We start from the raw sequence: 11,042 nt of genomic DNA on the forward strand, positions 1-11,042 counted from the left end.
TAAGCGCCGCATTTTAAGATTTTATTGTTTATCGATGCGTAACCTTAAAACATTTAGACAATGATGCTAGATCTTCTTTATTACAGTTTTTGATGATTTCAATACTTACTGTACAATCTTTTTAGTTTTACTTTTGCCCGTGGATTCGTCTCCGTGGAATGAGTATCATTATAATAGAGGAAGAATTATCCATTATATAAAGGAGATATAAATCATGATCATCATTATGATTCATTGAAACCTCTCCCTTCTCCTCCTCCTCCTCCTCGGGCCTCAAACTGTCTCCATACCTACCGAATTTGTAAAGAGGTAACAAATAGACAGTCAGAGTTATTTTTGCATTTATAATATTAATAGCGATTAGAAAATATATGTGTGATAAGCACGTAACAACGCTCTATCGATTGAAATACGACCCAACCTATGCTTATATAGGATAATTATACCATTCTTAGTTGAAATGTATTATAAAAGTAGAGGTATTATAAAGTCATTATCTACGATCGGTGGAGGTACTTACAATTAAATTCAATTAGCAAACGGTTATATAATGATTATCTTTACTAATAACGTATTCTTCTGTGTTGGGGAGTGTAACTTCAGACCACAAATTGAGGTAAAACAGAACTGTAAGTAATTGTCGGCGTTATAAGATTTGGTAGATACTAAAATGAGGTAATTATAATATGTATAGTAATAATAAATATTTGGGGACAATCTTACACAGATCGACCTAGCTACATACTAAGCAAAGCTTGTACTATGGATACTAGGCAACGATATACATACGTAGATAAATACATATATATGTATAAACATATAAACGCCCATAACTCAGGAACCAATATTTGTGTTCATTACACCAATGAATTTTGAACCCCACCGAAATTTGAACCCCAGGCCAGACCGGTCACCTCTATTACAACTATTAACTTTACTAGCTTATGAGTTAAAACGTACGATTTTATTCACATTAATAATTGTAATTTAGGCCCAATGAACAATGCAAGTTTGAAACCTCGAGAGCTGAACGCAACTTTGCCAAAAATCGAGAAAACCGCGCAAACTAGTCCTTTAGGGTTACAATCGTCCAAATCTAAACTAAATTTTCGCAGTTTTTTCGTTTTTTGACAAAGTTGAGTTCGGCGCTCGAGGTCACAAACTTGGATTATTTAATGAGCCAACATCATAAACAAGTCTGTCATCAAAAAATGACGCAAACGAATCCCATTACAAAACTCGACAAAGTTACTGGATTAAATAATTTACTTTTGATTCGCAGATTCGCAAAGTAATATTTTTTGTTATAATTCATTACGTTTTTTTTTACTCAACAATATGTTTATCAAATGAGGTAACTTGCATATTTCCCCGCACTATCACTTCCCACAGGCTAAGTGCATTACATCGTATTAGCACAATTATTCCTACTCAGTAAACTAGCAATTTTAATAGTCGACTGCGTTCGGAACAATCGTCCTATCTGATGGCACGGGCTAGTGGACTGTTGGTACTACGCACTGTGTAAAAATTTATACCTATTTCCTTTTTTGTTGCATAATAAAAGTTGAAATGCATTACAAGATTGTTATTATTAAAATTTACTTTGATTTAATTTCATTTCTTATTAATTTCTCTTGATTTATTCATTATAAAATGCATAGAATGACATTTCACGGACACACCTGAAAATATCGATACGAAAAAAGTGCTAAAAATATGTATACCTACACGACTTTATTGCCCATATATTAAGGTAGTGTATACATATTTTTGGCACATTTTTCGTATCGATATTTTCAGACGTGACTGTACAATGTATGGAGTTAATACTAACGTTGGTCCTTAAATAAAATGAAATTTAAATTAAATTACAAGATTTATAAGTGAATGTTTTACAAGTTAATGTTTTGACGACCTGTCTGGCCTAGTGGGTAGACCCTGTCTATGAAGCCGATGGTCCTGGGTTCAAATCCTGGTAACGGCTTTTATTCGTGTGTTGAGCACGGATATTTGTTCCTGAGTCATGGGTGTTTTCTATTTAAGTATAAAGCTGGCCTTACACACTAGCAGCGTACGCCCGCTGATATAGTTCCACTGCACAGGTAGAGCTGGCCGCTTAGACAACGTGCAAATCCCTTACGCTCCATAGCGATCGAAACGCAACTGTCACTGTCGCACTAATATGGAAGCGTGATAAAGCGTTTCTTTGTCGAACCGATAGTAATTGTCACCTTGGCTAGGCTGTCTAGTTAGAAAACTGCGCCGTAGATCGCCACATACGCCAGGCTTTACCTGTGCAGTTGGCAAAACTGTAGTGTGTATGTATGGCCAGCTTAACGCATGCATACAACCTTACGTTTATCGCAAAACAGCTGCGCGCTTTTCATGTCAATATCTCGAGAGTTTTCTAATGAACCTAAACTCAATGTGTTTGTATTTTTTCATCGAGGAGTTTCGTTTGCCACCTTCCGAGTGCATCATCAGATCAGATTCATGTTAGCTTATTATTGCATTGTCGTCAGGTTAACGAAGTATTCCAAATCTCAGCTGAATCGGATACGAGGAAGTGGTTCATATTTAAGTTATAAGATGTGACCCAAACAAATACATTATACAACAAACAGTAGGGCTAAAATGGTCGGCTCTTTATCATTTGTCACCATACCTGTCACGTTCTAATAAGTATGTAAGTGCGAAAGTGACGATGTCATACATACAGGTGATAAAAATGCGATGTAATGAGTCCCATACAGACATTTGTTCCTCAATACAAACCTGATCGATTGATATCATTTTGACTTGAATTAGTCAACTAGTTAACTAGTCTATTTATTATATTTAGGTAAGTTAGAGTCAAACCAAGATAAGTTGGCAGTAATTTTGATAGGGCAGCCTTTGCATGTGTTAATTATATGTTATCATTTCATAGAAGTTTGAAGTTTAAATTAATAACCCTTGCACAGACTGTGGTTTCAAAATCGTTGCCAACATAGCTTGGCCTGACTATACTTTCTCATCTCATAACACATATATGTTGTCCTTGATCCACATGAACTAAATTAATTATATTATACCTCTGTCACTCTGCTGAGTATATTAACTATTGCATTTTAAAACAACCTAAGGACCGTATATGTCAATGCACATATTTCCTTTTAGCATAGAATAATAAAACTATATCTAACATGCAAGGACAGAAGTAACCTTCAATTTTCATTGACCACCGAGTTTTACCTCAGTCTGACCATTATAAACGTGATCCCTATATTACTATTTATACTATTTTGTAAATAGAACTCCGAGCAAAAAACTTCCGTATATGCTGAATAGTCTACCTTGTCTATACTCCGTTTTTTAAGATAAAATTTTTTCTAACCTTATAAGGAGTGGTAATTAACTTTTTCTTCCAAAATGCTAGGGTTCCTATGATGTCTTATATTGCGGTACAATAATATGTAAACGACACTATAATTCAGTGCACAGTTACTCAGATTTCATTTTGGAGGAAAAGTTATCACTATTTTGAGGTTAAAAAATTTCTAATCCTAAAAAAAATAACTATACTCGATAATTTGTCATGAGCCAAACAAAAAAAAGTTTAAAACCCCCTTAAAACAGTACCTACTGCAAATATTTAAGTGACAATTGCATACGTGTAAAAAATAGTTTAAATGTTATATTATACATACCTAAAATGTAGATGTGTGTAGAGAGAGTAAATAAAATAGTTTTGCTGGGATCTGTTTTAGATTTGAGTTCTTTACTGTGTGTTTAAAATAAATAAATAAATAAATGTATAATATAAGTACATAAATTTATTTTTTTATTAGTCTTAGGGCCACTTGCCCCATCCTACTAACCCCGAGTTAACTGGTTAATCCTAGAGTTACCATGGTTACTAGTGCAATTTGACACTGGGTTAACGGTTTAATCGGTTAACCCCGTACGTACCTGTATGTATTAAAGTGGTACGTAAGCTGGTCTAGGTTTATGCATTTAAAATTAAAAAATATACATAAATATGATAAGTACGTAATCTGCTTTACCATTATTTCGTATACCATTTCATCATCTTTCATAAAGTAATATAAAAAGCCACAAAATTTAGATAAGTGTCATAAAATAATATCAATAAACAAAAATGGTAAATGCGTAGTCTTATAAGGCCTGTTGGATAAGAGTACGCATTAACGTCGATAAGAGTACGCGGATCAGGCACTACATTCGTGGCTTCTAGTATTGCGTACAGCTTACCCTGCCTTTAATTTAATGTTCACTTTGAAAGATGACAAATAAATAATGAAATTTCAGGCGTTGTCTTTTTTATTATTATTTGTTTATTACATTATTTAACAGCCTTTATCATTGTCTTAAAGTATACAATGTTTTAAAAATTAAAGTATCGTACCTACCTTAACCAAAGCCCAAAGAATCTGAAATTTCCTGGATTCAACGGACATTAGTAATGAACTTTAAAGGGCTGTCACAATAGATCACTGCCTGGTCGACGTGGCAGTCAAAGGCCCACAAACATCAATAATACTCTTAATAATAATCGGTTCCTCTCTCTGCAGCCCTGACCACCGTCGGCTTGGGCCCTGCCTCGCTGCTGGCAGCACCATAGGTTAGGTTTTTTATAATATGTTTACATGTATTTTGTATTATTTTTGTATAACTTTTTGTATTTATTTTATATCCATATTATAAAATCCTAGCCTAAGATGAAAGAAAAATAAACAGCATACCGTAAAACCACCCAACTACACTCCAAAGCTCCCAACTATGGTCCACAAATAAACTCAATTTTTCTCGTTCAGGTGTGTATTTTACTATATTTTTGTAGTTCTAAGGCAAAGTATGTTTATAAATGGAAGGTAAAACTAGGAGTAAACCTAAAGGAACATTGGTATAGATACTTAATTTCCTTTTGAACTTGTGGACCATAGTTGCAGTATTGGACTATAGTTGGGTAGTTTTACGGTAATAATAATACCTTAACCAAAGATCACGAATACACTGGTTACCAGAACAGTAAGCGTTATTACAACCCTGATATCAATGTCAAGGTCAGCTCTTTGTTAGCGGTCCTTGTGAATTCGTTACAAGGGTACAATACTCATCTTCCGTTACTGCTTTGTGAGTAAAACTTACTGTTAGTGTGGACACCCACGTTGCAACCTTCAGCTGCAAATTGCAAGGACGCAGGCGAAGCGCATAGAGGAAGTGGACAGCAAGTTAATATAAATGGACGATGTGAATAGTAAATTGTTAAAATGAGGATGAAAAGCACTTCCCCCTTGACGACCGGTTTGGCCTAGTGGGTAGTGACCCTGCCTACGAAGCCGATGGTCCCGGGTTCAAATCCTGGTAAGGGCATTTATTCGTGTGATGAGCATGGATATTTGTTCCTGAGTCATGGGTGTTTTCTATGTATTTAAGTATTTATAAGTATTTATGTATTATATATATCGTTGTCTAAGTACCCTCAACACAAGCCTTATGGTGCTTACTGTGGGACTTAGTCAATTTGTGTAATAATGTCCTATAATATTAAAAATAATAATAATAATAAAAAAAACACTCACATTTGGCGAAGTCGTTTGGCGCTCGATCGTAGTAAGAGCGCCAATAGTCCGAGGCTGAAATGATGACTTTCACCAGAGTTATATACTCTACTTTTCACTTCGAATAGCAGGAAAGTATACCACATGTGCTTTTAAACATGCCTAAGTATAATTACAGGGTACTTTCAATTATAACATTTAGGTAGAAGTATCGTTATTTATGGAATGGGAAGTTAAATATCAGAATGAAGATTGTATACAAATCCATTTTAAACCAAATTTTAATTGCTTATCGTAAAAAAATGAATATAATCGTACTTAGATAGTAAAAGGTTCTAATGTAGAAACGTATTACTTTCTGCACACTTTTTATAACAACCAATGACCGTCTTTCAGAGCATCAGAAATGAATTATATGAATTTTTGTAGGTAGTTGTCATATGTTTGGATTTTTTATCCCTGGGGTTTGCCTTTTTGGACCTTGCCACGTTTAATTATTTAGTACCTGGGCGACCGAGCTTTGCTCGGTTATAACTATTTATTGTAATATGGTGGCGTATAGATGATAATCTTAACTACATTTTTTTACTAAATTAAACTTGTCGAAAACAATAAAAATTAAAAAATTATATATAAACTTGAACATATAAAAAAAACAAAAGTTGGTCACCGGGCGAGCTTCGAACCCGTAACACTCGTTTCTAGCCGTCCGCGTTTTAACCCGCTGGAACAGACGGACAGTGGCCGGCAACACGAAATTAGCGACCGTATTCTGCGTCGAAATAAAAACGCATGAAAACTCGAAAACACGCGTTTTCCCAAACATAAGACTAATCTAGATCGATTGTATACTCCCAAAAACCCCCATATACCAAATTTCAGCGAAATCGTTAGAGCCGATTCCGAGATCACAGAAATATTTATATATATATATATATATACATACAAGAATTGCTCGTTTAAAGGTATAAGATTGATTTAATCTTTATTCAACAATAGTACATTGTGCAAGGAGGGAGGTAATTAGCATGATATAAATACCGATTGAAGTCTAGGTCTCATACTAATAACAGATTTTATAGTCCCAGTGAGTCATAATATGGCTTATAGCAAAATGAGTCGAATCACGCCCTGTACTTATGTTTTCGTGAGCTATTGAATCCACCAAGCCACTCAAAAGTAATTAATGCCGGCAAACAAAACCGTATGTACAAGTATGTACATGTACGTCTGGGGGAGAATCGCAATTTAAGTCGCATTACCTTTATTATGGACTATTAGTGAAGAGGATTTACCATAGGGTTGGGAGCGGACGGACTATAATAGTCCGAATATATCGTACGTATCGTACGAATATAGGAATATATATACGTATGGATTTGTCCGCCATATTTGTCTGACAGCTGTCCGCTAGGTATATACGGCTCGATTCGAAGAATGCAATACGATAACGATAAGTTCTCATTTAGATATCGTTTATACTCGTATGTCGTATAATTGACAGAAGCAGCTCAATTTGGGCAATCAATGTCACTTTGACGTTAGAAATATCGTAGATAAATCTTATTGGGATCACAGCGGAATCGAAATAAACGTCAATTTTGACATGTTGTTTAGTTATCGATCATTTAAAGATCTTTCCAAGATACTTAGAACTTAAATTGTACCTAGCGTACATCTGTCAATGTATACCAGGATAATAGGCACAGATGTGTCTGCCAGCGATTTGTATTCTGTCCGCAGATATATAATGCACTTTACAGAACATATGGTGCTACTTTACCGCCCTAGTGCGGTAAAGTAGCACTATACAAGCCTATGTCAAAAATGCAAAGGTGCATATAAGTATGTACTGTAAAACGTTGTACGATACACGTGTGAATAGGTAATTCGCATCTCGTGTCAACTTAAAACACTCTCCTCGGTTGTGTTTTAATTTATCCCCACTAATCGTGGCGAATTTTTCGCACTTGTATCGTAATGTATTAACGGGACTGGTAGGAGTTGTGCTCATTGTAATAAAAAAATACATTTTCACCAAACTAAACACCAAATATCTGAGATTTTTATGAAATAACCGTACTAACCGTGCTGAAATAATAAAATAAAAATATAAAATAACTAACGATTCGTAAAACTTATTGTAGTCAGTTAAGTATGTTGCTCGTACTGTTACGCAGCGGCTTACGTGAGCGAATAACCCGCGGACGCGAAGCGGCGCGGCGCAGCGCGGCGGTCCAAGGCATTCGCGTTCGCAACGAGATCGCTCACGTAGGACACTTCCATAGACTTCAAAGGATTGATTCACCCGCGCCGCGCCGTTTCGCGTTCGCGAGTTATTCGCGCAAGCCGCTGCATTATTATAAATAAGTAATCTTAGGTAAGAATAAAAGCTATATCTCCAGCAAATATACATACCCGCCTAAGTCCACGCCTTTAAACTACTGTACACATGATTTCGCTTATTTTCCCTCATTAATTAGACTTTTAGCTCCATCTAGCGTAAATGACTGTAACATTTCATATCATTATTACATGATTACTTTAATTGCAATTATCTTAAGCACCGTTTACCGTCAAGCACTGTAATTTTTCTTTATATTATACATATGGCGGCTTTAAGCGTGCTAAATTTAAGCCACATTCACTACATTTTAACCCTATGCTGACTAGGATTAAGTGGTCGTGGTTTCATCATTTCTCTCTCTCTCTATCCGTCCGTCTGAGGGTATTTTAAAATTTTCTTGTAGTGGTAAGTCATGAACGCTATGTATATTCAACTTTATGTACACTTTATAATCATGCTTAGGCCCAATACAGTTCAGCAGCGGTATCATGGTCGCATTTTTATTACCTGTCCTGTCATGTGTCACTTTCGCACTTACATACTTGTTAGAACGTGACAGGCATGGTGACAAATAATAAAAAAAGTTTTCACTTCAAAAAGCCGACCATCTTACAGTTCGAACCTAACGTTTGTTTGATTTATATTCTTCCTAACGCCATCCGCACATGGCGACCGTGACAGGACACGGCCGTGACGGAACAGGAGGTAATAAAGTATATGTGTGCTTCAACGGCTAACCAAGCTTTCCCTAAGTAAAAAACCTTTTAGCTTTGGATAAAAAGGCACAATGTGGTACAGATTTGAATCACGCCAATACTTGGATACTTTCTACCCTTGTTCACCTCTTAGTCTAGGCGGTAATGTCTTTGATTAAGAAGCTGAAGGGTTTGAATCCAGGGGCGGTAGCATGGTAGGCTTTTTATCACTTGTCACGTAATGCGTCACTTTCGCACTTACATACTTGTTAGAATGTGACAGGCATGGTGAAGAGGCGATAAAATGATACCGCTTCCGGTAGGTAAGGGCATTTATTGTGTATATCATATTTTTAATTCCTAAGCTATTAATGTTTTTTTATGTAGAATATATATTATCGAACCATCCATTTTTAAGCCTAACCTGACTCACATCGATTTATATTACCAACAGTAAAAAATGTGTACGGTATGAGAACCAACTATTACTTGCTTCCAAAAACACTAAACAGCCTTCCGAAACATTTACAAGATTTATACCTAACCAATCCTGAATCAACTAAAGATATAAAAAAATACTTGTTATCATCTAATAACCATGAACATATTTTATAAAGGATAACATTAGAATAATATTAATGTAACATGTGTACAATATTATAACATAACTAAATTCTTAGTGCATTAGTCCGAACTCTGGCTGTAAACAAGCCATCTTTGGCTTAGCAGTTAAGAAATAAGAAACTCTGCGATTAATTTAATGTTTAGAACTTTAATAAATAAAAAAAAATTGCAGATGTGATGACCTATTTTTTGTAAACATCAATCATAATAGTTATGATTAACGCATTAGTATATAAAACACGTGTTTCATGGCTGATTTCATAATAAACAAAGAAATACAAAAAAAACTGTACCGAAATCGTCCATGTTTATATTTGTAACCTAATATCAATGGCGAATACAATCAGTACTGTTTTTGTAATTGATAAAGACAAATGAATAACAGAGACTTGCAATATCAATATTAATAATGTTGCGTTTTCTACCGACTGCAAAATGATATGACTATTTCATCTATAGAATCAAATAAGCTATTTTATTTTATCCATTCTAAACCCCGTACATTTAAAATGACATCTAGTAGATTAGCCAACAGAGCTTAGTTGTATTAAAAAAAAACTTTATTAAGCTTAGTTTGTTGGGTAAAACTATATAATTTATTACAGTTAAAAGCCACTTATAACATGACAAACTGAGTTAGTGGAAATCTTTTTCTTCCGAAATGGAATTTCATAGAAAAAGTACCGTTATTTCGTTACGATCGCAAAGCTATTCTTCCCTCTTAAAACCTTCAAGAAAAGAGGGTAATCCCATCTCAAATGCCGCAACACACTTGCAACCCCTGTGGTGTTGCACTCGTCATGGGCAACGGTAATTACTTGGGCAATTCGTTACTCGTTTGTCTCCTGTATTATCACTACATCTCATAAAACAGTCCCCCGCCGCGTCTGTCCGTATGTTCGCGATAAACTCAAAAACTACTCAACGCATTTTCAAGCGGTTTTCGCCTATTGATAGTGTGATTCTTGAGGAAGGTTTAGGTGTATGTGGCTTTTCATCAGAAAAGTCTTTATGCTTCAAGTGCAATAAGTCCGTTTCCATCTGAAATCCCAACAGAAATTCTGATAGAAATGTTTACAGATGAAGCCTTACTCTTCTCTGATAGAAAGCCACATTGAATTTGTTAAGGTTTTGTGTAACTTGTTCAAAGCCAGGGCGGGTCGCTAGTAACAAAATGTAACTCCACATACCTACAACTTAAATGTATGAAGTTGCCAATCCTTATTATTAACTAGTATTTGATACTGCGTACGTCAGAAGACATATGAGGGCATTTTTTCTTATCGCCAACATGAGACAACGACGTAATACGTCAGTTGGAACTTGTTCAAACGATTTATATGTAAAGTCAATTGATAGCTGGTATTTTAGCAGATACATGAATTATGTTGGTATTTGCGGTTTAAAGCATAAGCGAGAGCGGGACCAATCGAGTATGTTAAAGAGCCCACTGATTACCAGTTCGCCAGACGATATCAGCTTGTCAGTTATTCGCGATTGTCAGCTTTTGCGAATAACTGACAGGCTGATAACGTCCGGCGAACTGGTAATCATGTCAGAAATGGCCTGGTAAGCCTAAGAAAAGGTGGCTGGACTGTGTGGGAGATCTTAAGAGGATGAGGAAGTATACCAACTGGAGGAAGGTTGCCAAGGATCGCGATAACTGGAGGAAGATAGTGGAGGAGGCCAAGCCCATAAAGGGTTGAAGCGCCATCGGAAGTAAGAAGTAAGTAAGTTTGTTGGGTTGTAGATGGTTAAACTATATAATTTGCCTTTAGACAGTGATGTCACTCGCTTCAATGCTGCAGC

The sequence above is a fragment of the Cydia pomonella genome, chromosome 18 (genome assembly GCF_033807575.1).
Source record: "Cydia pomonella isolate Wapato2018A chromosome 18, ilCydPomo1, whole genome shotgun sequence".
Taxonomy (NCBI): domain Eukaryota; kingdom Metazoa; phylum Arthropoda; class Insecta; order Lepidoptera; family Tortricidae; genus Cydia; species Cydia pomonella.